We start from the raw sequence: 26,483 nt of genomic DNA, 5'->3' as shown, positions 1-26,483 counted from the left end.
GGAAAAAACAACTCCAATGCCCAGTGAGTTGACAGCAACAATAGAAAGGTTGGCCATATTTCTAGTCAGAAGATGAGATCCTCTTGTGTGTAGAGATGGGGAAATGTACTTTGAACGTTCACCCAAAATACTTAGGCATCTATGTTTGGAACAAGATCAAATAGAAAAAAATTAAATGTTGCACTAAAAAACACAATGCACAAAGTACTAATTGCTTCCAGCATTGACCACCCTTCGATAGCTCAGTTGGTAGAGCGGAGGACTGTAGAGGCAGCTCAAAAGACATCCTTAGGTCGCTGGTTCAAATCCGGCTCGAAGGAAAATGTTGATGTAGTTTTTTGATGAGCTCTCGCACTTTTCAAGTCGATATCTTTACAATTGTGTGGTTGCAGCTGATCATCACAGATGGAGCTGAGGAAACGTGCCGTGATCGAAGAGTGGTTAGTACTCAGCGTTGTGGCCGCAGCAACCCCGGTTCGATCCTGGGTCACGGTAATTGTTCCTTTACATTCCGTCTTAAATGTCGTTTCTTTCAGAGGAAACTTTGCTAAGATGACAAGAAAAACAAGACAGCTATGCAAAAGATCAAAAGAAGTCATAAAACAGGAACAAGCTGTTGGAATAGAGTTGTTTAGCAACTACTGAAACCTCAAGTAGTTGGTCATTTATCTAACTTCTTTTGGGGGAAAAAACAACTCCAATGCCCAGTGAGTTGACAGCAACAATAGAAAGGTTGGCCATATTTCTAGTCAGAAGATGAGATCCTCTTGTGTGTAGAGATGGGGAAATGTACTTTGAACGTTCACCCAAAATACTTAGGCATCTATGTTTGGAACAAGATCAAATAGAAAAAAAATTTAACGTTGCACTAAAAAACACAATGCACAAAGTACTAATTGCTTCCAGCATTGACCACCCTTCGATAGCTCAGTTGGTAGAGCAGAGGACTGTAGAGGCAGCTCAAAAGACATCCTTAGGTCGCTGGTTCAAATCTGGCTCGAAGGAAAATGTTGATAAAGCTTCTTCATGAGCTCTTGCACTTTTCAAGTCGACATCTTTACAATGGTGTGGTCACAGATGATCACCACAGCTTACAGATGGAGCTGAGGAAACGTGCCGTGATCGTTTAGTGGTTAGTACTCTGCGTTGTGGCCGCAGCAACCCCGGTTCGCATCCGGGTCACGGCAAATGTTCCTTTACATTCCGTCTTAAATGTTGTTTCTTTCAGAGGAAACTTTGCTAAGATGACAAGAAAAACAAAGACAGCTATGCAAAAGCTCAAAAGAAGTCATAAAACAGGAACAAGCTGTTGGAATAGAGTTTTTTAGCAACTACTGAAACCTCAAGTAATTGGTGATTTGTCTAACTTCTTTTGGGGGAAAAAACAACTCCAATGCCCAGTGAGTTGACAGCAACAATAGAAAGGTTGGCCATATTTCTAGTCAGAAGATGAGATCCTCTTGTGTGTAGAGATGGGGAAATGTACTTTGAACGTTCACCCAAAATACTTAGGCATCTATGTTTGGAACAAGATCAAATAGAAAAAATTAAACGTTGCAATAAAAAACACAATGCACAAAGTACTAATTGCTTCCAGCATGCACCACCCTTCGATAGCTCAGTTGGTAGAGCGGAGGACTGTAGAGGCAGCTCAAAAGACATCCTTTAGTCGCTTGTTCTAATCCGGCTCGAAGGAAAATGTTGATAAAGCTTCTTCATGAGCTCTCGCACTTTTCAAATAGACATCTTTACAATGGTGTGGTCACAGCAGATCACCACAGCTTACAGATGGAGCTGAGGAAACGTGCCGTGATCGTATAGTGGTTAGTACTCAGCGTTGTGGCCGCAGCAACCCCGGTTCGAATCCGGGTCACGGCAAATGTTCCTTTACATTCCGTCTTAAATTACGTTACTTTCCGAGGAAACTTTGCTAAGATGACAAGAAAAACAAAGACAGCTATGCAAAAGCTCAAAAGAAGTCATAAAACAGGAACAAGCAGTTGGAATAGAGTTGTTTAGCAACTACTGAAACCTCAAGTAATTGGTGATTTGTCTAACTTCTTTTGGGGGAAAAAATAACTCCAATGCCCAGTGAGTTGACAGCAACAATAGAAAGGTTGGCCATATTTCTAGTCAGAAGATGAGATCCTCTTGTGTGTAGAGATGGGGAAATGTACTTTGAACGTTCACCCAAAATACTTAGGCATCTATGTTTGGAACAAGATCAAATAGAAAAAATTAAACGTTGCACTCAAGATCACAATGCGCAAAGTACTAAGTGCTTCTGACATTGCCCACCCATCGATAGCTCAGTTGGTAGAGCGGAGGACTGTAGAGGCAGCTCAAAAGACATCCTTAGGTCGCTGGTTCAAATCCGGCTCAAAGGAAAATGTTGATAAAGCTTCTTCATGAGCTCTAGCACTTTTAAAGTCGACATCTTTACAATGGTGTGGTCACAGCTGATCACCACAGCTTACAGATGGAGCTGAGGAAACGTGCCGTGATCGTATAGTGGTTAGTACTCTGCATTGTGGCCGCAGCAACCCCGGTTCGAATCCGGGTCACGGCAAATGTTCCTTTACATTCCGTCTTAAATGTCGTTTCTTTCCGAGGAAACTTTGCTAAGATGACAAGAAAAACAAAGACAGCTATGCAAAAGCTCAAAAGAGGTCATAAAACAGGAACAAGCTGTTGGAATAGAGTTGTTAAGCAACTACTGAAACCTCAAGTAGTTGGTCATTTGTCTAACTTCTTTTGGGGGAAAAAACAACTCCAATGCCCAGTGAGTTGACAGCAACAATAGAAAGGTTGGCCATATTTCTAGTCAGAAGATGAGATCCTCTTGTGTGTAGAGATGGGGAAATGTACTTTGAACGTTCACCCAAAATACTTAGGCATCTATGTTTGGAACAAGATCAAATAGAAAAAAATTAAATGTTGCACTAAAAAACACAATGCACAAAGTACTAATTGCTTCCAGCATTGACCACCCTTCGATAGCTCAGTTGGTAGAGCGGAGGACTGTAGAGGCAGCTCAAAAGACATCCTTAGGTCGCTGGTTCAAATCCGGCTCGAAGGAAAATGTTGATGTAGTTTTTTGATGAGCTCTCGCACTTTTCAAGTCGATATCTTTACAATTGTGTGGTTGCAGCTGATCATCACAGATGGAGCTGAGGAAACGTGCCGTGATCGAAGAGTGGTTAGTACTCAGCGTTGTGGCCGCAGCAACCCCGGTTCGATCCTGGGTCACGGTAATTGTTCCTTTACATTCCGTCTTAAATGTCGTTTCTTTCAGAGGAAACTTTGCTAAGATGACAAGAAAAACAAGACAGCTATGCAAAAGATCAAAAGAAGTCATAAAACAGGAACAAGCTGTTGGAATAGAGTTGTTTAGCAACTACTGAAACCTCAAGTAGTTGGTCATTTATCTAACTTCTTTTGGGGGAAAAAACAACTCCAATGCCCAGTGAGTTGACAGCAACAATAGAAAGGTTGGCCATATTTCTAGTCAGAAGATGAGATCCTCTTGTGTGTAGAGATGGGGAAATGTACTTTGAACGTTCACCCAAAATACTTAGGCATCTATGTTTGGAACAAGATCAAATAGAAAAAAAATTTAACGTTGCACTAAAAAACACAATGCACAAAGTACTAATTGCTTCCAGCATTGACCACCCTTCGATAGCTCAGTTGGTAGAGCAGAGGACTGTAGAGGCAGCTCAAAAGACATCCTTAGGTCGCTGGTTCAAATCTGGCTCGAAGGAAAATGTTGATAAAGCTTCTTCATGAGCTCTTGCACTTTTCAAGTCGACATCTTTACAATGGTGTGGTCACAGATGATCACCACAGCTTACAGATGGAGCTGAGGAAACGTGCCGTGATCGTTTAGTGGTTAGTACTCTGCGTTGTGGCCGCAGCAACCCCGGTTCGCATCCGGGTCACGGCAAATGTTCCTTTACATTCCGTCTTAAATGTTGTTTCTTTCAGAGGAAACTTTGCTAAGATGACAAGAAAAACAAAGACAGCTATGCAAAAGCTCAAAAGAAGTCATAAAACAGGAACAAGCTGTTGGAATAGAGTTTTTTAGCAACTACTGAAACCTCAAGTAATTGGTGATTTGTCTAACTTCTTTTGGGGGAAAAAACAACTCCAATGCCCAGTGAGTTGACAGCAACAATAGAAAGGTTGGCCATATTTCTAGTCAGAAGATGAGATCCTCTTGTGTGTAGAGATGGGGAAATGTACTTTGAACGTTCACCCAAAATACTTAGGCATCTATGTTTGGAACAAGATCAAATAGAAAAAATTAAACGTTGCAATAAAAAACACAATGCACAAAGTACTAATTGCTTCCAGCATGCACCACCCTTCGATAGCTCAGTTGGTAGAGCGGAGGACTGTAGAGGCAGCTCAAAAGACATCCTTTAGTCGCTTGTTCTAATCCGGCTCGAAGGAAAATGTTGATAAAGCTTCTTCATGAGCTCTCGCACTTTTCAAATAGACATCTTTACAATGGTGTGGTCACAGCAGATCACCACAGCTTACAGATGGAGCTGAGGAAACGTGCCGTGATCGTATAGTGGTTAGTACTCAGCGTTGTGGCCGCAGCAACCCCGGTTCGAATCCGGGTCACGGCAAATGTTCCTTTACATTCCGTCTTAAATTACGTTACTTTCCGAGGAAACTTTGCTAAGATGACAAGAAAAACAAAGACAGCTATGCAAAAGCTCAAAAGAAGTCATAAAACAGGAACAAGCAGTTGGAATAGAGTTGTTTAGCAACTACTGAAACCTCAAGTAATTGGTGATTTGTCTAACTTCTTTTGGGGGAAAAAATAACTCCAATGCCCAGTGAGTTGACAGCAACAATAGAAAGGTTGGCCATATTTCTAGTCAGAAGATGAGATCCTCTTGTGTGTAGAGATGGGGAAATGTACTTTGAACGTTCACCCAAAATACTTAGGCATCTATGTTTGGAACAAGATCAAATAGAAAAAATTAAACGTTGCACTCAAGATCACAATGCGCAAAGTACTAAGTGCTTCTGACATTGCCCACCCATCGATAGCTCAGTTGGTAGAGCGGAGGACTGTAGAGGCAGCTCAAAAGACATCCTTAGGTCGCTGGTTCAAATCCGGCTCAAAGGAAAATGTTGATAAAGCTTCTTCATGAGCTCTAGCACTTTTAAAGTCGACATCTTTACAATGGTGTGGTCACAGCTGATCACCACAGCTTACAGATGGAGCTGAGGAAACGTGCCGTGATCGTATAGTGGTTAGTACTCTGCATTGTGGCCGCAGCAACCCCGGTTCGAATCCGGGTCACGGCAAATGTTCCTTTACATTCCGTCTTAAATGTCGTTTCTTTCCGAGGAAACTTTGCTAAGATGACAAGAAAAACAAAGACAGCTATGCAAAAGCTCAAAAGAGGTCATAAAACAGGAACAAGCTGTTGGAATAGAGTTGTTTAGCAACTACTGAAACCTCAAGTAATTGGTGATTTGTCTAACTTCTTTTGGGGGAAAAAACAACTCCAATGCCCAGTGAGTTGACAGCAACAATAGAAAGGTTGGCCATATTTTTAGTCAGAAGATGAGATCCTCTTGTGTGTAGAGATGGGGAAATGTACTTTGAACGTTCAAACAAAATACTTAGGCATCTATGTTTGGAACAAGATCAAATAGAAAAAAATTAAACGTTGCACTAAAAAACACAATGCACAAAGTACTAATTGCTTCCAGCATTGACCACCCTTCGATAGCTCAGTTGGTAGAGCGGAGGTCTGTAGAGGCAGCTCAAAAGACATCCTTAGGTCGCTGGTTCAAATCCAGCTCGAAGGAAAATGTTGATAAAGCTTCTTCATGAGCTCTAGCACTTTTCAAGTCGACATCTTTACAATGGTGTGGTCAGAGCTGATCACCACAGCTTACAGATGGAGCTGAGGAAACGTGCCGTGATCGTATAGTGGTTAGTACTCTGCGTTGTGGCCGCAGCAACCCCGGTTCGAATCCGGGTCACGGCAAATGTTCCTTTACATTCCGTCTTAAATGTCGTTTCTTTCAGAGGAAACTTTGCTAAGATGACAAGAAAAATAAAGACAGCTATGCAAAAGCTCAAAAGAAGTCATAAAACAGGAACAAGCTGTTGGAATAGAGTTGTTTAGCAACTACTGAAACCTTAAGTAATTGGTGATTTGTCTAACTTCTTTTGGGGGAAAAAACAACTCCAATGCCCAGTGAGTTGACAGCAACAATAGAAAGGTTGGCCATATTTCTAGTCAGAAGATGAGATCCTCTTGTGTGTAGAGATGGGGAAATGTACTTTGAACGTTCACCCAAAATACTTAGGCATCTATGTTTGGAACAAGATCAAATAGAAAAAAATTAAACGTTGCACTAAAAAACACAATGCACAAAGTAGTAATTGCTTCCAGCATTGACCACCCTTCGATAGCTCAGTTGGTTGAGAGGAGGACTGTAGAGGCAGCTCAAAAGACATCCTTAGGTCGCTGGTTCAAATCCGGCTCGAAGGAAAATCTTGATGTAGTTTTTTGATGAGCTCTCGCACTTTTCAAGTCGATATCTTTACAATTGTGTGGTTGCAGCAGATCATCACAGATGGAGCTGAGGAAACGTGCCGTGATCGAATAGTGGTTAGTACTCAGCGTTGTGTCCGCAGCAACCCCGGTTCGATTCTGGGTCACGGTAAATGTTCCTTTACATTCCGTCTTAATGTCGTTTCTTTCAGAGGAAACTTTGCTAAGATGACAAGAAAAACAAAGACAGCTATGCAAAAGCTCAAAAGAAGTCATAAAACAGGAACAAGCTGTTGGAATAGAGTTGTTTAGCAACTACTGAAACCTCAAGTAGTTGGTCATTTATCTAACTTCTTTTGGGGGAAAAAACAACTCCAATGCCCAGTGAGTTGACAGCAACAATAGAAAGGTTGGCCATATTTCTAGTCAGAAGATGAGATCCTCTTGTGTGTAGAGATGGGGAAATGTACTTTGAACGTTCACCCAAAATACTTAGGCATCTATGTTTGGAACAAGATCAAATAGAAAAAAGTAAACGTTGCATTCAAGATCACAATGCACAAAGTACTAAGTGCTTCTGACATTGCCCGCCCTTCGATAGCTCAGTTGGTAGAGCGGAGGACTGTAGAGGCAGCTCAAAAGACTTCCTTAGGTCGCTGGTTCAAATCCGGCTCGAAGGAAAATGTTGATGTAGTTTTTTGATGAGCTCTCGCACTTTTCAAGTCGATATCTTTACAATTGTGTGGTTGCAGCTGATCATCACAGATGGAGCTGAGGAAACGTACCGTGATCGTATAATGGTGAGTACTCAGCGCTGTGGCCGCAGCAACCCCGGTTCGATTCAGGGTCACGGTAAATGTTCCTTTACATTCCGTCTTAAATGTCGTTTCTTTCAGAGGAAACTTTACTAAGATGACAAGAAAAACAAAGACAGCTATGCAAAAGCTCAAAAGAAGTCATAAAACAGGAACAAGCTGTTGGAATAGAGTTGTTTAGCAACTACTGAAACCTCAAGTAGTTGGTCATTTGTCTAACTTCTTTTGGGGGAAAAAACAACTCCAATGCCCAGTGAGTTGACAGCAACAATAGAAAGGTTGGCCATATTTCTAGTCAGAAGATGAGATACTCTTATGTGTAGAGATGGGGAAATGTACTTTGAACGTTCAACCAAAATACTTAGGCATCTATGTTTGGAACAAGATCAAATAGGAAAAAAATTAAACGTTGCACTAAAAAACACAATGCACAAAGTACTAATTGCTTCCAGCATTGACCACCCTTCGTCAGCTCAGTTGGTAGAGCGGAGGACTGTAGAGGCAGCTCAAAAGACATCCTTAGGTCGCTGGTTCAAATCTGGCTCGAAGGAAAATGTTAATAAAGCTTCTTCATGAGCTCTAGCACTTTTCAAGTCGACATCTTTACAATGGTGTGGTCACAGCTGATCACCACAGCTTTCAGATGGAGCTGAGGAAACGTGCCGTGATCGTTTAGTGGTTAGTACTCTGCGTTGTGGCCGCAGCAACCCCGGTTCGAATCCGGGTCACGGCAAATGTTCCTTTACATTCCGTCTTAAATGTTGTTTCTTTCAGAGGAAACTTTGCTAAGATGACAAGAAAAACAAAGACAGCTATGCAAAAGCTCAAAAGAAGTCATAAAACAGGAACAAGCTGTTGGAATAGAATTTTTTAGCAACTACTGAAACCTCAAGTATTTGGTGATTTGTCTAACTTCTTTTGGGGGAAAAAACAACTCCAATGCCCAGTGAGTTGACAGCAACAATAGAAAGGTTGGCCATATTTCTAGTCAGAAGATGAGATCCTCTTGTGTGTAGAGATGGGGAAATGTACTTTGAACGTTCACCCAAAATACTTAGGCATCTATGTTTGGAACAAGATCAAATAGAAAAAATTAAACGTTGCATTCAAGATCACAATGCACAAAGTACTAAGTGCTTCTGACATTGCCCGCCCTTCGATAGCTCAGTTGGTAGAGCGGAGGACTGTAGAGGCAGCTCAAAAGACATCCTTAGGTCACTGGTTCAAATCTGGCTCGAAGGAAAATGTTGATAAAGCTTCTTCATCAGCTCTAGCACTTTTCAAGTTGACATCTTTACAATGGTGTGGTCACAGCTGATCACCACAGCTTACAGATGGAGCTGAGGAAACGTTCCGTGATCATATAGTGGTTAGTACTCTGCGTTGTGGCCGCAGCAACCCCGGTTCGATTCTGGGTCACGGTAAATGTTCCTTTACATTCCGTCTTAATGTCGTTTCTTTCAGAGGAAACTTTGCTAAGATGACAAGAAAAACAAAGACAGCTATGCAAAAGCTCAAAAGAAGTCATAAAACAGGAACAAGCTGTTGGAATAGAGTTGTTTAGCAACTACTGAAACCTCAAGTAGTTGGTCATTTATCTAACTTCTTTTGGGGGAAAAAACAACTCCAATGCCCAGTGAGTTGACAGCAACAATAGAAAGGTTGGCCATATTTCTAGTCAGAAGATGAGATCCTCTTGTGTGTAGAGATGGGGAAATGTACTTTGAACGTTCACCCAAAATACTTAGGCATCTATGTTTGGAACAAGATCAAATAGAAAAAAGTAAACGTTGCATTCAAGATCACAATGCACAAAGTACTAAGTGCTTCTGACATTGCCCGCCCTTCGATAGCTCAGTTGGTAGAGCGGAGGACTGTAGAGGCAGCTCAAAAGACTTCCTTAGGTCGCTGGTTCAAATCCGGCTCGAAGGAAAATGTTGATGTAGTTTTTTGATGAGCTCTCGCACTTTTCAAGTCGATATCTTTACAATTGTGTGGTTGCAGCTGATCATCACAGATGGAGCTGAGGAAACGTACCGTGATCGTATAATGGTGAGTACTCAGCGCTGTGGCCGCAGCAACCCCGGTTCGATTCAGGGTCACGGTAAATGTTCCTTTACATTCCGTCTTAAATGTCGTTTCTTTCAGAGGAAACTTTACTAAGATGACAAGAAAAACAAAGACAGCTATGCAAAAGCTCAAAAGAAGTCATAAAACAGGAACAAGCTGTTGGAATAGAGTTGTTTAGCAACTACTGAAACCTCAAGTAGTTGGTCATTTGTCTAACTTCTTTTGGGGGAAAAAACAACTCCAATGCCCAGTGAGTTGACAGCAACAATAGAAAGGTTGGCCATATTTCTAGTCAGAAGATGAGATACTCTTATGTGTAGAGATGGGGAAATGTACTTTGAACGTTCAACCAAAATACTTAGGCATCTATGTTTGGAACAAGATCAAATAGGAAAAAAATTAAACGTTGCACTAAAAAACACAATGCACAAAGTACTAATTGCTTCCAGCATTGACCACCCTTCGTCAGCTCAGTTGGTAGAGCGGAGGACTGTAGAGGCAGCTCAAAAGACATCCTTAGGTCGCTGGTTCAAATCTGGCTCGAAGGAAAATGTTAATAAAGCTTCTTCATGAGCTCTAGCACTTTTCAAGTCGACATCTTTACAATGGTGTGGTCACAGCTGATCACCACAGCTTTCAGATGGAGCTGAGGAAACGTGCCGTGATCGTTTAGTGGTTAGTACTCTGCGTTGTGGCCGCAGCAACCCCGGTTCGAATCCGGGTCACGGCAAATGTTCCTTTACATTCCGTCTTAAATGTTGTTTCTTTCAGAGGAAACTTTGCTAAGATGACAAGAAAAACAAAGACAGCTATGCAAAAGCTCAAAAGAAGTCATAAAACAGGAACAAGCTGTTGGAATAGAATTTTTTAGCAACTACTGAAACCTCAAGTATTTGGTGATTTGTCTAACTTCTTTTGGGGGAAAAAACAACTCCAATGCCCAGTGAGTTGACAGCAACAATAGAAAGGTTGGCCATATTTCTAGTCAGAAGATGAGATCCTCTTGTGTGTAGAGATGGGGAAATGTACTTTGAACGTTCACCCAAAATACTTAGGCATCTATGTTTGGAACAAGATCAAATAGAAAAAATTAAACGTTGCATTCAAGATCACAATGCACAAAGTACTAAGTGCTTCTGACATTGCCCGCCCTTCGATAGCTCAGTTGGTAGAGCGGAGGACTGTAGAGGCAGCTCAAAAGACATCCTTAGGTCACTGGTTCAAATCTGGCTCGAAGGAAAATGTTGATAAAGCTTCTTCATCAGCTCTAGCACTTTTCAAGTTGACATCTTTACAATGGTGTGGTCACAGCTGATCACCACAGCTTACAGATGGAGCTGAGGAAACGTTCCGTGATCATATAGTGGTTAGTACTCTGCGTTGTGGCCGCAGCAACCCCGGTTCGAACCCGGGTCACGACAAATGTTCCTTTACATTCTGTCTTAAATGTCGTTTCTTTCAGAGGAAATTTTGCTAAGATGACAAGAAAAACAAAGACAGCTATGCAAAAGCTCAAAAGAAGTCATAAAACAGGAACAAGCTGTTGGAATAGAGTTGTTTAGCAACTACTGAAACCTCAAGTAGTTGGTCATTTGTCTAACTTCTTTTGGGGGAAAAAACAACTCCAATGCCCAGTGAGTTGACAGCAACAATAGAAAGGTTGGCCATATTTCTAGTCAGAAGATGAGATCCTCTTGTGTGTAGAGATGGGGAAATGTACTTTGAACGTTCACCCAAAATACTTAGGCATCTATGTTTGGAACAAGATCAAATAGAAAAAAATTAAACGTTTCACTAGAAAACACAATGCACAAAGTACTAATTGCTTCCAGCATTGACCACCCTTCGATAGCTCAGTTGGTAGAGGGGAGGACTGTAGAGGCAGCTCAAAAGACATCCTTAGGTCACTGGTTCAAATCTGGCTCGAAGGAAAATGTTGATAAAGCTTCTTCATCAGCTCTAGCACTTTTCAAGTTGACATCTTTACAATGGTGTGGTCACAGCTGATCACCACAGCTTACAGATGGAGCTGAGGAAACGTTCTGTGATCATATAGTGGTTAGTACTCTGCGTTGTGGCCGCAGCAACCCCGGTTCGAATCCGGGTCACGACAAATGTTCCTTTACATTCCGTCTTAAATGTCGTTTCTTTCAGAGGAAACTTTGCTAAGATGACAAGAAAAACAAAGACAGCTATGCAAAAGCTCAAAAGAAGTCATAAAACAGGAACAAGCTGTTGGAATAGAGTTGTTTAGCAACTACTGAAACCTCAAGTAATTGGTGATTTGTCTAACTTCTTTTGGGGGAAAAAACAACTCCAATGCCCAGTGAGTTGACAGCAACAATAGAAAGGTTGGCCATATTTCTAGTCAGAAGATGAGATCCTCTTGTGTGTAGAGATGGGGAAATGTACTTTGAACGTTCACCCAATATACTTACGCATCTATGTTTGGAACAAGATCAAATAGAAAAAAATTAAACATTGCACTAAAAAACACAATGCACAAAGTACTAATTGCTTCCAGCATTGACCACCCTTCGATAGCTCAGTTGGTTGAGAGGAGGACTGTAGAGGCAGCTCAAAAGACATCCTTAGGTCGCTGGTTCAAATCCGGCTCGAAGGAAAATCTTGATGTAGTTTTTTGATGAGCTCTCGCACTTTTCAAGTCGATATCTTTACAATTGTGTGGTTGCAGCAGATCATCACAGATGGAGCTGAGGAAACGTGCCGTGATCGAATAGTGGTTAGTACTCAGCGTTGTGTCCGCAGCAACCCCGGTTCGATTCTGGGTCACGGTAAATGTTCCTTTACATTCCGTCTTAAATGTCGTTTCTTTCAGAGGAAACTTTGCTAAGATGACAAGAAAAACAAAGACAGCTATGCAAAAGCTCAAAAGAAGTCATAAAACAGGAACAAGCTGTTGGAATAGAGTTGTTTAGCAACTACTGAAACCTCAAGTAGTTGGTCATTTATCTAACTTCTTTTGGGGGAAAAAACAACTCCAATGCCCAGTGAGTTGACAGCAACAATAGAAAGGTTGGCCATATTTCTAGTCAGAAGATGAGATCCTCTTGTGTGTAGAGATGGGGAAATGTACTTTGAACGTTCACCCAAAATACTTAGGCATCTATGTTTGGAACAAGATCACATAGAAAAAATTAAACGTTGCATTCAAGATCACAATGCACAAAGTACTAAGTGCTTCTGACATTGCCCGCCCTTCGATAGCTCAGTTGGTAGAGCGGAGGACTGTAGAGGCAGCTCAAAAGACTTCCTTAGGTCGCTGGTTCAAATCCGGCTCGAAGGAAAATGTTGATGTAGTTTTTTGATGAGCTCTCGCACTTTTCAAGTCGATATCTTTACAATTGTGTGGTTGCAGCTGATCATCACAGATGGAGCTGAGGAAACGTACCGTGATCGTATAATGGTGAGTACTCAGCGCTGTGGCCGCAGCAACCCCGGTTCGATTCAGGGTCACGGTAAATGTTCCTTTACATTCCGTCTTAAATGTCGTTTCTTTCAGAGGAAACTTTACTAAGATGACAAGAAAAACAAAGACAGCTATGCAAAAGCTCAAAAGAAGTCATAAAACAGGAACAAGCTGTTGGAATAGAGTTGTTTAGCAACTACTGAAACCTCAAGTAGTTGGTCATTTGTCTAACTTCTTTTGGGGGAAAAAACAACTCCAATGCCCAGTGAGTTGACAGCAACAATAGAAAGGTTGGCCATATTTCTAGTCAGAAGATGAGATACTCTTATGTGTAGAGATGGGGAAATGTACTTTGAACGTTCAACCAAAATACTTAGGCATCTATGTTTGGAACAAGATCAAATAGAAAAAAATTAAACGTTGCACTAAAAAACACAATGCACAAAGTACTAATTGCTTCCAGCATTGACCACCCTTCGTCAGCTCAGTTGGTAGAGCGGAGGACTGTAGAGGCAGCTCAAAAGACATCCTTAGGTCGCTGGTTCAAATCTGGCTCGAAGGAAAATGTTAATAAAGCTTCTTCATGAGCTCTAGCACTTTTCAAGTCGACATCTTTACAATGGTGTGGTCACAGCTGATCACCACAGCTTTCAGATGGAGCTGAGGAAACGTGCCGTGATCGTTTAGTGGTTAGTACTCTGCGTTGTGGCCGCAGCAACCCCGGTTCAAATCCGGGTCACGGCAAATGTTCCTTTACATTCCGTCTTAAATGTTGTTTCTTTCAGAGGAAACTTTGCTAAGATGACAAGAAAAACAAAGACAGCTATGCAAAAGCTCAAAAGAAGTCATAAAACAGGAACAGGCTGTTGGAATAGAATTTTTTAGCAACTACTGAAACCTCAAGTATTTGGTGATTTGTCTAACTTCTTTTGGGGGAAAAAACAACTCCAATGCCCAGTGAGTTGACAGCAACAATAGAAAGGTTGGCCATATTTCTAGTCAGAAGATGAGATCCTCTTGTGTGTAGAGATGGGGAAATGTACTTTGAACGTTCACCCAAAATACTTAGGCATCTATGTTTGGAACAAGATCAAATAGAAAAAATTAAACGTTGCATTCAAGATCACAATGCACAAAGTACTAAGTGCTTCTGACATTGCCCGCCCTTCGATAGCTCAGTTGGTAGAGCGGAGGACTGTAGAGGCAGCTCAAAAGACATCCTTAGGTCCCTGGTTCAAATCCGGCCTGAAGGAAAATATTGATAAAGCTTCTTCATGAGCTCTCGAACTTTTCAAGTCGACATCTTTACAATGGTGTGGTCACAGCTGATCACCACAGCTTACAGATGGAGCTGAGGAAACCTGCCGTGATCGTATAGTGGTTAGTAATCTGCGTTGTGGCCGCAGCAACCCCGGTTCGAATCTGGGTCACGGCAAATGTTCCTTTACAGTCTGTCTTAAATAACGTTTCTTTCCGAAGAAACTTTGCTAAGATGACAAAAAAAAAAAACAAAGACAGCTATGCAAAAGCTCAAAAGAAGTCATAAAACAGGAACAAGCTGTTGGAATAGAGTTGTTTAGCAACTACTGAAACCTCAAGTAATTGGTGATTTGTCTAACTTCTTTTGGGGGAAAAAACAACTCCAATGCCCAGTGAGTTGACAGCAACAATAGAAAGGTTGGCCATATTTCTAGTCAGAAGATGAGATCCTCTTGTGTGTAGAGATGGGGAAATGTACTTTGAACGTTCACCCAAAATACTTAGGCATCTATGTTTGGAACAAGATCAAATAGAAAAAAATTAAACGTTGCACTAAAAAACACAATGCACAAAGTACTAATTGCTTCCAGCATTGACCACCCTTCGATAGCTCAGTTGGTAGAGCGGAGGACTGTAGAGGCAGCTCAAAAGACATCCTTAGGTCGCTGGTTCAAATCTGGCTCGAAGGAAAATGTTGATAAAGCTTCTTCATGAGCTCTCGCACTTTTCAAGTCGACATCTTTACAATGGTGTGGTCACAGCTGATCACCACAGCTTACAGATGGAGCTGAGGAAACGTGCCGTGATCGTATAGTGGTTAGTACTCTGCGTTGTGGCCGCAGCAACCCCGGTTCGATTCTGGGTCACGGTAAATGTTCCTTTACATTCCGTCTTAAATGTCGTTTCTTTCAGAGGAAACTTTGCTAAGACGACAAGAAAAACAAAGACAGCTATGCAAAAGCTCAAAAGAAGTCATAAAACAGGAACAAGCTGTTGGAATAGAGTTGTTTAGCAACTACTGAAACCTCAAGTAGTTGGTCATTTGTCTAACTTCTTTTGGGGGAAAAAACAACTCCAATGCCCAGTGAGTTGACAGCAACAATAGAAAGGTTGGCCATATTTCTAGTCAGAAGATGAGATCCTCTTGTGTGTAGAGATGGGGAAATGTACTTTGAACGTTCACCCAAAATACTTAGGCATCTATGTTTGGAACAAGATCAAATAGAAAAAAATTAAACGTTGCACTAAAAAACACAATGCACAAAGTACTAATTGCTTCCAGCATTGACCACCCTTCGATAGCTCAGTTGGTAGAGCGGAGGACTGTAGAGGAAGCTCGAAAGACATCCTTAGGTCGCTGGTTCAAATCTGGCTCGAAGGAAAATGTTGATAAAGCTTCTTCATGAGCTCTAGCACTTTTCAAGTCGACATCTTTACAATGGTGTGGTCACAGCTGATCACCACAGCTTACAGATGGAGCTGAGGAAACGTGCCGTGATCATATAGTGGTTAGTACTCTGCGTTGTGGCCGCAGCAACCCCGGTTCGAATCCGGATCACGACAAATGTTCCTTTACATTCCGTCTTAAATGTCGTTTCTTTCCGAGGAAACTTTGCTAAGATGACAAGAAAAACAAAGACAGCTTTGCAAAAGCTCAAAAGAAGTCATAAAACAGGAACAAGCTGTTGGAATAGAGTTGTTTAGCAACTACTGAAACCTCAAGTAATTGGTGATTTGTCTAACTTCTTTTGGGGGAAAAAACAACTCCAATGCCCAATGAGTTGACAGCAACAATAGAAAGGTTGGCCATATTTCTAGTCAGAAGATGAGATCCTCTTGTGTGTAGAGATGGGGAAATGTACTTTGAACGTTCACCCAAAATACTTAGGCATCTATGTTTGGAACAAGATCAAATAGAAAAAAATTAAACGTTGCACTAAAAAACACAATGCACAAAGTACTAATTGCTTCCAGCATTGACCACCCTTCGATAGCTCAGTTGGTTGAGAGGAGGACTGTAGAGGCAGCTCAAAAGACATCCTTAGGTTGCTGTTTCAAATCCGGCTCGAAGGAAAATCTTGATGTAGTTTTTTGATGAGCTCTCGCACTTTTCAAGTCGATATCTTTACAATTGTGTGGTTGCAGCTGATCATCACAGATGGAGCTGAGGAAACGTGCCGTGATCGAATAGTGGTTAGTACTCAGCGTTGTGGCCGCAGCAACCCCGGTTCGATTCTGGGTCACGGTAAATGTTCCTTTACATTCCGTCTTAAATGTCGTTTCTTTCAGAGGAAACTTTGCTAAGATGACAAGAAAAACAAAGACAGCTATGCAAAAGCTCAAAAGAAGTCATAAAACAGGAACAAGCTGTTGGAATAGAGTTGTTTAGCAACTACTGAAACCTCAAGTAGTTGGTCATTTATCTAACTTCTTTTGGGGGAAAAAACAACTCCAATGCCCAGTGAGTTGACAGCAACAATAGAAAGGTTGGCCATATTTCTAGTCAGAAGATGAGATCCTCTTGTGTGTAGAGATGGGGAAATGTACTTTGAACGTTCACCCAAAATACTTAGGCATCTATGTTTGGAACAAGATCAAATAGAAAAAATTAAACGTTGCATTCAAGATCACAATGCACAAAGTACTAACTGCTTCTAACATTGCCCGCCCTTCGATAGCTCAGTTGGTAGAGCGGAGGACTGTAGAGGCAGCTCAAAAGACTTCCTTAGGTCGCTGGTTCAAATCCGGCTCGAAGGAAAATGTTGATGTAGTTTTTTGATGAGCTCTCGCACTTTTCAAGTCGATATCTTTACAATTGTGTGGTTGCAGCTGATCATCACAGATGGAGCTGAGGAAACGTACTGTGATCGTATAGTGGTGAGTACTCAGCGCTGTGGCCACAGCAACCCCGGTTCGATTCTGGGTCACGGTAAATGTTCCTTTACATTCCGTCTTAAATGTCGTTTCTTTCAGAGGAAACTTTGCTAAGATGACAAGAAAAACAAAGACAGCTATGCAAAAGCTCAAAAGAAGTCATAAAACAGGAACAAGCTGTTGGAATAGAGTTGTTTAGCAACTACTGAAACCTCAAGTAGTTGGTCATTTTTCTAACATCTTTTGGGGGAAAAAACAACTCCAATGCCCAGTGAGTTGACAGCAACAATAGAAAGGTTGGCCATATTTCTAGTCAGAAGATGAGATCCTCTTGTGTGTAGAGATGGGGAAATGTACTTTGAACGTTCACCCAAAATACTTAGGCATCTATGTTTGGAACAAGATCAAATAGAAAAAAATTAAACGTTGCACTAAAAAACACAATGCACAAAGTACTAATTGCTTCCAGCATTGACCACCCTTCGATAGCTCAGTTGGTAGAGCGGAGGACTGTAGAGGCAGCTCAAAAGACATCCTTAGGTCGCTGGTTCAAATCTGGCTCGAAGGAAAATGTTGATAAAGCTTCTTCATGAGCTCTAGCACTTTTCAAGTCGACATCTTTACAATGGTGTGGTCACAGCTGATCACCACAGCTTACAGATGGAGCTGAGGAAACGTGCCGTGATCATATAGTGGTTAGTACTCTGCGTTGTGGCCACAGCAACCCCGGTTCGAATCCGGGTCACGACAAATGTTCCTTTACATTCCGTCTTAAATGTCGTTTCTTTCAGAGGAAACTTTGCTAAGATGACAAGAAAAACAAAGACAGCTATGCAAAAGCTCAAAAGAAGTCATAAAACAGGAACAAGCTGTTGGAATAGAGTTGTTTAGCAACTACTGAAACCTCAAGTAATTGGTGATTTGTCTAACTTCTTTTGGGGGAAAAAACAACTCCAATGCCCAGTGAGATGACAGCAACAATAGAAAGGTTGGCCATATTTCTAGTCAGAAGATGAGATCCTCTTGTGTGTAGAGATGGGGAAATGTACTTTGAACGTTCACCCAAAATACTTAGGCATCTATGTTTGGAACAAGATCAAATAGAAAAAAATTAAACGTTGCACTAAAAAACACAATGCACAAAGTACTAATTGCTTCCAGCCTTGACCACCCTTCGATAGCTCAGTTGGTTGAGAGGAGGACTGTAGAGGCAGCTCAAAAGACATCCTTAGGTCGCTGGTTCAAATCCGGCTCGAAGGAAAATCTTGATGTAGTTTTTTGATGAGCTCTCGCACTTTTCAAGTCGATATCTTTACAATTGTGTGGTTGCAGCTGATCATCACAGATGGAGCTGAGGAAACGTGCTGTGATCGAATAGTGGTTAGTACTCAGCGTTGTGGCCGCAGCAACCCCGGTTCGATTCTGGGTCACGGTAAATGTTCCTTTACATTCCATCTTAAATGTTGTTTCTTTCAGAGGAAACTTTGCTAAGATGACAAGAAAAACAAAGACAGCTATGCAAAAGCTCAAAAGAAGTCATAAAACAGGAACAAGCTGTTGGAATAGAGTTGTTTAGCAACTACTGAAACCTCAAGTAGTTGGTCATTTATCTAACTTCTTTTGGGGGAAAAAACAACTCCAATGCCCAGTGAGTTGACAGCAACAATAGAAAGGTTGGCCATATTTCTAGTCAGAAGATGAGATCCTCTTGTGTGTAGAGATGGGGAAATTTACTTTGAACGTTCACCCAAAATACTTAGGCATCTATGTTTGGAACAAGATCAAATAGAAAAAAATTAAACGTTGCACTAAAAAACACAATGCACAAAGTACTAATTGCTTCCATCATTGACCACCCTTCGATAGCTCAGTTGGTAGAACGGAGGACTGTAGAGGCAGCTCAAAAGACATCCTTAGGTCGCTGGTTCAAATCCGGCTCGAAGGAAAATGTTGATATAGCTTCTTCATGAGCTCTCGCACTTTTCAAGTCGACATCTTTACAATGGTGTGGTCACAGATGATCACCACAGCTTACAGATGGAGCTGAGGAAACGTGCCGTGATCGTTTAGTGGTTAGTACTCTGCGTTGTGGCCGCAGCAACCCCGGTTCGAATCCGGGTCACGGCAAATGTTCCTTTACATTCCGTCTTAAATGTTGTTTCTTTCAGAGGAAACTTTGCTAAGATGACAAGAAAAACAAAGACAGCTATGCAAAAGCTCAAAAGAAGTCATAAAACAGGAACAAGCTGTTGGAATAGAGTTTTTTAGCAACTACTGAAACCTCAAGTGTTTGGTGATTTGTCTAACTTCTTTTGGGGGAAAAAACAACTCCAATGCCCAGTGAGTTGACAGCAACAATAGAAAGGTTGGCCATATTTCTAGTCAGAAGATGAGAACCTCTTGTGTGTAGAGATGGGGAAATGTACTTTGAACGTTCACCCAAAATCCTTAGGCATCTATGTTTGGAACAAGATCAAATAGAAAAAATTAAACGTTTCATTCAAGATCACAATTGTAGCGTTATGGATTTATGCTCTTTTATGAAAGAGAAACCATGCTACGTATTAATTCGGAATATTAATTTTAATAAATCAATAACCAAATTTTATATTGTTCAGAAGACTCAAAGGTTGTTTTCATCCATAAACTGCCGATAATATCTGAGTGTCTGTGTTTCAGTTCAATGAGGAAACAAGTTTGAAGGATTAAAAGTTTTAATTCTTCAAATTAAACTAATGATTTTGAAAATTGACAAACAGGAAATAACAATCACATTGGCAACTTTGTGGGACAATCTTTTAACAGTTTATATGCTGTTCTTGCTCAAATAGACCTTCTGGTGAATTTATGAAGATTGAGAATGTTGTGACATGAATGCGTGTGTGAGTCTGATTTTGCTTCAGGAAGAAACAGGTGTCTGAGTGAAGTGATGGTTTGGATAAACTTAGGTCTTATCAGAGAACTGCATCAAACGCTAAAACCGTGCTCTGTCTCACCGAACTCTTGTGGACCCTCTTTCGGATCCGGGCCGTGGAGGATGTTGTGGTTCATCCAGATGACACCGGCGGCTGACAGGAGACGTAGGTGTCGAACGGAACCGGTCCAGAGTTGCCCTCGGTACACGTGGATGGTAGAGCGTTTTATCGATGCGCTTTCTTAAGTTAATTCACTCAGAAATCAAAAGACTCGGTAATGAGTCTTCGTTAGAAGTCGCGATTCAGCTATTCTGCCTGGCTTGGCAGAAACAGCGTGAAAGGGGGGAAGAACGAGCCAACAGGCTCTGCCCCCCCTTTGATTTTCAGGTCTGTTCTCTCCCGTTGTCCAACCCGAACTAAATCATAAAACTGAAAACTTACCAAAAACCTCTCTTCTCAAAGCAAAAAATGTGCATCATCAAATGTGTCTGGAGTTTACTGTGGGCAGATGTGTGTGGGTGTGTGTGAATGTTTGTGTGCTTGAGTGTGAAGGTCAGTACCACACATTCAACATTATCTACTTAAGTGTGGATTCATTAATCCATTATAATTACCCCAAAGCATACTAGTCATTCATTTGATTAAACACATTTATAATGAGCAAAATGATAATGGTTATTTTAACATTAAAATCAAGAAAAAGAAGTTTAAACTTTATGTTTTGACTTGGTCTGGGTACAACTCATGTAAACACATCTTCTGGTAGACTGCAGGTGGCAGATGTTATGGTTTCCTCCCAGACTCGCTGGCGTTCAGGTCTTAATCTGTGGGTGAAAGTTCTCAGCGACCCAGCTATGACCCAGCTGCGTCCAACACCACCATTGTGACAGAAAACCCATATTTCCTCACGTTACATTCCCCCCCTTTTTGTGACGACATGGAGGTCAAGCAGAGGCCACCTGACGTCACAACCACCATAACGTGATGTACTCGTGAAGGTAGACATCCCAGATGAAGGCAGGAACGATGAAGCGTCACCACAGGTCTCGTGTAGAAGGGAGTCTATCCTGATCAGATGATTAAGGCCAAAACTGTTGCAATCATTGTAAAGTAATCCACTTAGGGAATCTTGAAAGCAGAGCTATTTCAATAGCAGTTAATTTTCATCAGCAATAATGCAAAGGTATTCAAAGGATAAGCAGCTCGTGTGTCACACGGAGCTGGGCAGGTGATGTATTCCCCAGGCGTAGTCCAGGCGAAGTCCGGCGCAGACCCCGACCCATCTCGAACCACGACCGAAGCCCCATGCGACAGGAAACCAGTTGAAGGATGGTGAAGACGACCCCTCTGATGGAATGTAGTCCATACGAGCTCGGAGAAGGAGACAAAGTGAGACAGCCCACACGACAGATAGCATTTGATGCAAAACAAAGAAATCAATCAAAACCTATCTATGGGTGCCTCTTGGAAAATGTGGATGCCTTCTGTGAATTATCTAAAGAAGAAATGTTCTGCACCCTGTTCTACATGTCATGTAAAAACGTGATGCAGAGAAAACACAAATAAAAGAAAGTAAATCCTAACTGATATGTGAAACTCAGCAGGCTGCACTAATTAAAGGCATATATATAAAAGAAATAATCATGAAAATGAAGGGCAAATTGGCTTGTGGCCCTTTAAGGGAAATAGTAACAAAATAAAATTAAATTTGTAATCAAATATAACCATGCTACACAAAGCACTAACAAAAAGATAGAGATGTAAATCAGCTCTAAAAATGTAAATCAGTAGGTTAGTAATCCCTAAAAATGTGAGTTAGTAACAGGACCCTGGCTGGAGGCAGGTAACCTGAAAAAAAACTCAAAGGATATCACATTTGTTAAAAATTCATCCCACAAACGAGAGAATTTGTAACGGTCCACCAGTCAGTGGAAAAGAATCCGGTCAGAATAGAGTTTTGAATCTGGTATTGCGGACCCACAGAGACACGAGTTTGGACGTATCTGTGGGAGCAGGCTCATAAGCGATTTGGTTATCAAACTGTTTGTATCTTGTGTTACGAACCCACAGGGAAACTTGTTTGAATTTACCTGAGGGTTCCGTTTGGAACTGGAGCGAAGCTGATGGTTTAGCTGTTAGATCAGAACCTGATTTTACCTGCTCAAAGTTGTGTTGCAGCTTTACGGAGGCGACTTTGTTGTGATCAGAAATAGTAGTGAACTGGAAATGCGAAAATGATGCTCGCAAAGCAGGAGGAGGCTCTCCACCCCCCTTTTGTTGCTCAAACCTATGCCATGTCTGTGAGACAGGAGAAGCATAACAAACAGTTCTTAAGCTCTTAAAAGCCCTATTACCAAGAAGATGCACAGTGTCACCTGGATCGTGCTGAAAGAGTAGGTGTTCAGATGTCCAAAGACCTGGAGGTGTTGGACTTGGAGGTTCTGAAAAGGAGTGATCCAAGGATGGTTGTATCACGGGTGTCAAAGCAAACCTTGCCATGTTTAGAATCAGATACAGACATGACACTAGCTTTAGGAACATGGTCTGTCCTAAAAACTGAAGCCAAGAATACTTTATTCCCAAGAATGATGGAGGTTCCCACACTGAATCAGAAAAACCCGGTTTAACCAGAGTATTTACAGACTGACTAGAACTCCGCCCCGTAGAAGGTGCAGCACCTAACTCCGGGTCGGAGGTCAATGTTGTCAGCTGAATTGGTGGAAGGTCAGTGTCGATTTCTGCAATGACCCGCCCGCTCGGAGGAGGCGTTCCCCCGAACCGGTTGAAGTCCGCAACGGAAAACTCAGAGCCACTCAGCACCCCCCCTTTGTCAGGAGGGGCCCCGAGCATAGCATCACTGCACGCACCTACACCTCCCGGGCCGGGTGGCCTTCCCGAGCCCGTGAGAGAGGTGTGCGCAGCAACCACCGAGCCACCTTTAATATCGCCACTGACCACAGGACTGCTGGAAACCGCAGGGTTTTCTGTGTCGTCGTGGTCACCTGTAAGAGAAATCACAGGAAAGAGAGCACAGAGGCCCGAGACTAAGTCACACCCCTGTGAAAGGAGAAAGGAATTGGCCACCGTATTAGCAGAGGTCACAAACTGAAAAGTGACAAGGTCATTCACATAAAGATCAAGATGTCCGGGCACAAACCCCTTAAATGGCATGGTAGCTCCGTCCGGAGACCACAAGTGTTTCACAGCGGCTGACTTTTCCATCACGCCCCGATAAAGAAGCTGGTTTGTGCATGAGGCGGACTGACGAGTAAAACAGACCTCTGACTGAAGCGGTGGGTCACAGCCTGAAGATTTCACACCCATGCTGGAGAGATGTTCAGCCTTTAACATGGATGACAGAGGAGAAGCATTAGGAAACAAAGGGTTAAGCACAACCTGTTTGTCAGAGAGGTTAACCATAGGCTCAAGAGATTTATTCAGCTTAAAAGCAGCAGAGAAAGTGTTGTTTATTTCAAACCTTGATGTTGATGGTGGGTTTTTGACCCCCTGGAAGAAATAAAAGTAAAGAAAAAGCGTTATGACTGTAAACAGCATGTTGCATGAATTCACGTCATGAATTGCAGACCAGAACCACCTCCGACCCAGTGCAGCTGGCACCGAACCGCAGCCACTAGTCCCCACTGCTCCCGACCGGCGGCACCCGCCTAAAACGGGCCTGTTCGGGCGGGCGGAGGGACCAGCGATGCTCGGCCGGTGGATTTCCTGCGTCTTGGCATGTTCCGGAAGCAGAACGTCAGAGAACCTTACACCAGGTGTAACAGTGCAAGAAAGATTTTGTCGTGTCTCGTCCATCTCCCATTAAGTTCAGAGCAACTCGCGTTTTTACGTTCTGAGCCGACGTAAAACTCCGGGCAGATTCCTTAATATGTCTCACACAAACAAGGACTGTCCGTAGCCTACTTAACTTTATGACACAGGGTAAAACAAGGAATTGTTGATAGAGAAATGAATACACACAACTTCACAAGATGGAAGAAAAAGGCACGGAACCGAGCAACGGAGGCTGTGAAAGCCGACCCGTCCACCGGTCCAAAATAAAAATAAAAAAATAATAAACCCTACGCTGCCGAGATGTTATCAGACGGACAAACGTAGCAAAATGTAGATTCTACACACCGTAGCGATTTACAAGAACCACCGCCAATGCGGGTTTTGTGAGGACACAGACTAACTGTGTCAGAAATGGTATGACAATCTAACGGGACGCGTTCCCTTTTTGTCTAACTGTGGTGCTAGCTTAGCTCTCCGGCCAGGTCTAGCGTTCTTTGTCTGTAGCGACCAGACTTAAACTTTCCCGATTAACAAGTAGGCATCTCGCCCCGCTTGTAATACGGACTTTAAAAAGCGTACGCAATCTGAATGCAGTAACGCGTGACGGCCATAACCCGGCTTACGACGTTTACCGTGCAATCAAGCAACAGTAGGTGCCTACGGGCATTCCGTTCAGATTGTTTCTATAAGTCGCCCATGCAATGGAGATATTTTCCACAATAGCTCGCCCACAGTGTCAACACACTGAGACGAAAGGTGTCCGAGAATTTAGTCTCGGTTCTGAGGTTCGGAGAATTTAGTGATAATTTTAGGAACTGAGGATAAGCTGCTCACGGTAGCTCACCCAGCAATGGTCAGAGCGGAAACGTAGCTTTCCGCCCTGAGGTTAGACTAGAGACGCGGCGGCGCGTCAAAATGGACAGAATTTAGTCAAAAGCACAACTCACACGTTCGCTCCGAAGGCGAAGATGGGATAAATCAAAGTTAGGTCTGTAATTTGCGGTCAATTTGAGATCGGAGATCTTCCCGGTAAAGTTTCCACCAGGACGCCTCCCGGAAGAGTGACTTCAGCGGAACAATTTCCGGTTAATTTCAAAATAAGACATCAAAGTGAAACACAGAGAAAAGCGTTGTTTGTAGCTTTTAGATGTAAGAAAGCAGACATATCGCAGATATAGAAGACTGGATACGCTCGCCATTAAATGTAGCGTTATGGATTTATGCTCTTTTATGAAAGAGAAACCATGCTACGTATTAATTCGGAATATTAATTTTAATAAATCAATAACCAAATTTTATATTGTTCAGAAGACTCAAAGGTTGTTTTCATCCATAAACTGCCGATAATATCTGAGTGTCTGTGTTTCAGTTCAATGAGGAAACAAGTTTGAAGGATTAAAAGTTTTAATTCTTCAAATTAAACTAATGATTTTGAAAATTGACAAACAGGAAATAACAATCACATTGGCAACTTTGTGGGACAATATTTTAACAGTTTATATGCTGTTCTTGCTCAAATAGACCTTCTGGTGAATTTATGAAGATTGAGAATGTTGTGACATGAATGCGTGTGTGAGTCTGATTTTGCTTCAGGAAGAAACAGGTGTCTGAGTGAAGTGATGGTTTGGATAAACTTAGGTCTTATCAGAGAACTGCATCAAACGCTAAAAACCGTGCTCTGTCTCACCGAACTCTTGTGGACCCTCTTTCGGATCCGGGCCGTGGAGGATGTTGTGGTTCATCCAGATGACACCGGCGGCTGACAGGAGACGTAGGTGTCGAACGGAACCGGTCCAGAGTTGCCCTCGGTACACGTGGATGGTAGAGCGTTTTATCGATGCGCTTTCTTAAGTTAATTCACTCAGAAATCAAAAGACTCGGTAATGAGTCTTCGTTAGAAGTCACGATTCAGCTATTCTGCCTGGCTTGGCAGAAACAGCGTGAAAGGGGGGAAGAACGAGCCAACAGGCTCTGCCCCCCCTTTGATTTTCAGGTCTGTTCTCTCCCGTTGTCCAACCCGAACTAAATCATAAAACTGAAAACTTACCAAAAACCTCTCTTCTCAAAGCAAAACATGTGCGTCATCAAATGTGTCTGGAGTTTACTGTGGGCAGATGTGTGTGGGTGTGTGTGAATGTTTGTGTGCTTGAGTGTGAAGGTCAGTACCACACATTCAACATTATCTACTTAAGTGTGGATTCATTAATCCATTATAATTACCCCAAAGCATACTAGTCATTCATTTGATTAAACACATTTATAATGAGCAAAATGATAATGGTTATTTTAACATTAAAATCAAGAAAAAGAAGTTTAAACTTTATGTTTTGACTTGGTCTGGGTACAACTCATGTAAACATATCTTCTGGTAGACTGCAGGTGGCAGATGTTATGGTTTTCTCCCAGACTCGCTGGCGTTCAGGTCTTAATCTGTGGGTGAAAGTTCTCAGCGACCCAGCTATGACCCAGCTGCGTCCAACACCACCATTGTGACAGAAAACCCATATTTCCTCACGTTACACAATGCACAAAGTACTAAGTGCTTCTGACATTGCCCGCCCTTCGATAGCTCAGTTGGTAGAGCGGAGGACTGTAGAGGCAGCTCAAAAGACATCCTTAGGTCGCTGGTTCAAATCTGGCCTGAAGGAAAATATTGATAAAGCTTCTTCATGAGCTCTCGAACTTTTCAAGTCGACATCTTTACAATGGTGTGGTCACAGCTGATCACCACAGCTTACAGATGGAGCTGAGGAAACGTGCCGTGATCGTATAGTGGTTAGTACTCTGCGTTGTG

At 42.2% G+C, this 26,483-nt stretch overlaps 12 non-coding genes across 12 annotated transcripts; all 12 read left to right on the top strand.

Moving 5' to 3' along the window:
• Positions 1–231: 231 nt before the first annotated feature.
• trnay-gua (transfer RNA tyrosine (anticodon GUA)) lies at positions 232–320 on the top strand. Its single transcript is given in 2 exon segments — positions 232–268; positions 285–320. It is a non-coding gene; the product is annotated as a tRNA-Tyr (tRNA).
• Positions 321–2,990: 2,670 nt separating this feature from the next.
• On the top strand, positions 2,991–3,079 carry trnay-gua (transfer RNA tyrosine (anticodon GUA)). The gene is given in 2 exon segments: positions 2,991–3,027; positions 3,044–3,079. It is a non-coding gene; the product is annotated as a tRNA-Tyr (tRNA).
• A 2,670-nt stretch (positions 3,080–5,749) lies between these two features.
• On the top strand, positions 5,750–5,838 carry trnay-gua (transfer RNA tyrosine (anticodon GUA)). Its single transcript is given in 2 exon segments — positions 5,750–5,786; positions 5,803–5,838. It is a non-coding gene; the product is annotated as a tRNA-Tyr (tRNA).
• Positions 5,839–5,948: 110 nt separating this feature from the next.
• trnah-gug (transfer RNA histidin (anticodon GUG)) lies at positions 5,949–6,020 on the top strand. Its single transcript has one exon. It is a non-coding gene; the product is annotated as a tRNA-His (tRNA).
• Positions 6,021–7,124: 1,104 nt separating this feature from the next.
• Positions 7,125–7,213, top strand: trnay-gua (transfer RNA tyrosine (anticodon GUA)). The gene is given in 2 exon segments: positions 7,125–7,161; positions 7,178–7,213. It is a non-coding gene; the product is annotated as a tRNA-Tyr (tRNA).
• Positions 7,214–9,191: 1,978 nt separating this feature from the next.
• trnay-gua (transfer RNA tyrosine (anticodon GUA)) lies at positions 9,192–9,280 on the top strand. Its single transcript is given in 2 exon segments — positions 9,192–9,228; positions 9,245–9,280. It is a non-coding gene; the product is annotated as a tRNA-Tyr (tRNA).
• A 3,356-nt stretch (positions 9,281–12,636) lies between these two features.
• trnay-gua (transfer RNA tyrosine (anticodon GUA)) lies at positions 12,637–12,725 on the top strand. The gene is given in 2 exon segments: positions 12,637–12,673; positions 12,690–12,725. It is a non-coding gene; the product is annotated as a tRNA-Tyr (tRNA).
• A 1,983-nt stretch (positions 12,726–14,708) lies between these two features.
• Positions 14,709–14,797, top strand: trnay-gua (transfer RNA tyrosine (anticodon GUA)). Its single transcript is given in 2 exon segments — positions 14,709–14,745; positions 14,762–14,797. It is a non-coding gene; the product is annotated as a tRNA-Tyr (tRNA).
• Positions 14,798–15,400: 603 nt separating this feature from the next.
• trnay-gua (transfer RNA tyrosine (anticodon GUA)) lies at positions 15,401–15,489 on the top strand. The gene is given in 2 exon segments: positions 15,401–15,437; positions 15,454–15,489. It is a non-coding gene; the product is annotated as a tRNA-Tyr (tRNA).
• Positions 15,490–16,776: 1,287 nt separating this feature from the next.
• On the top strand, positions 16,777–16,865 carry trnay-gua (transfer RNA tyrosine (anticodon GUA)). The gene is given in 2 exon segments: positions 16,777–16,813; positions 16,830–16,865. It is a non-coding gene; the product is annotated as a tRNA-Tyr (tRNA).
• Positions 16,866–17,461: 596 nt separating this feature from the next.
• On the top strand, positions 17,462–17,550 carry trnay-gua (transfer RNA tyrosine (anticodon GUA)). Its single transcript is given in 2 exon segments — positions 17,462–17,498; positions 17,515–17,550. It is a non-coding gene; the product is annotated as a tRNA-Tyr (tRNA).
• A 1,288-nt stretch (positions 17,551–18,838) lies between these two features.
• On the top strand, positions 18,839–18,927 carry trnay-gua (transfer RNA tyrosine (anticodon GUA)). Its single transcript is given in 2 exon segments — positions 18,839–18,875; positions 18,892–18,927. It is a non-coding gene; the product is annotated as a tRNA-Tyr (tRNA).
• Positions 18,928–26,483: the final 7,556 nt, after the last annotated feature.

This window comes from Nothobranchius furzeri, chromosome 10 (assembly GCF_043380555.1).
Source record: "Nothobranchius furzeri strain GRZ-AD chromosome 10, NfurGRZ-RIMD1, whole genome shotgun sequence".
NCBI classification, from domain to species: Eukaryota; Metazoa; Chordata; class Actinopteri; order Cyprinodontiformes; family Nothobranchiidae; genus Nothobranchius; species Nothobranchius furzeri.
The sequence above is the reverse complement of the archived record's forward strand: the minus strand, read 5'-3'. Positions and strand labels throughout refer to the sequence as shown.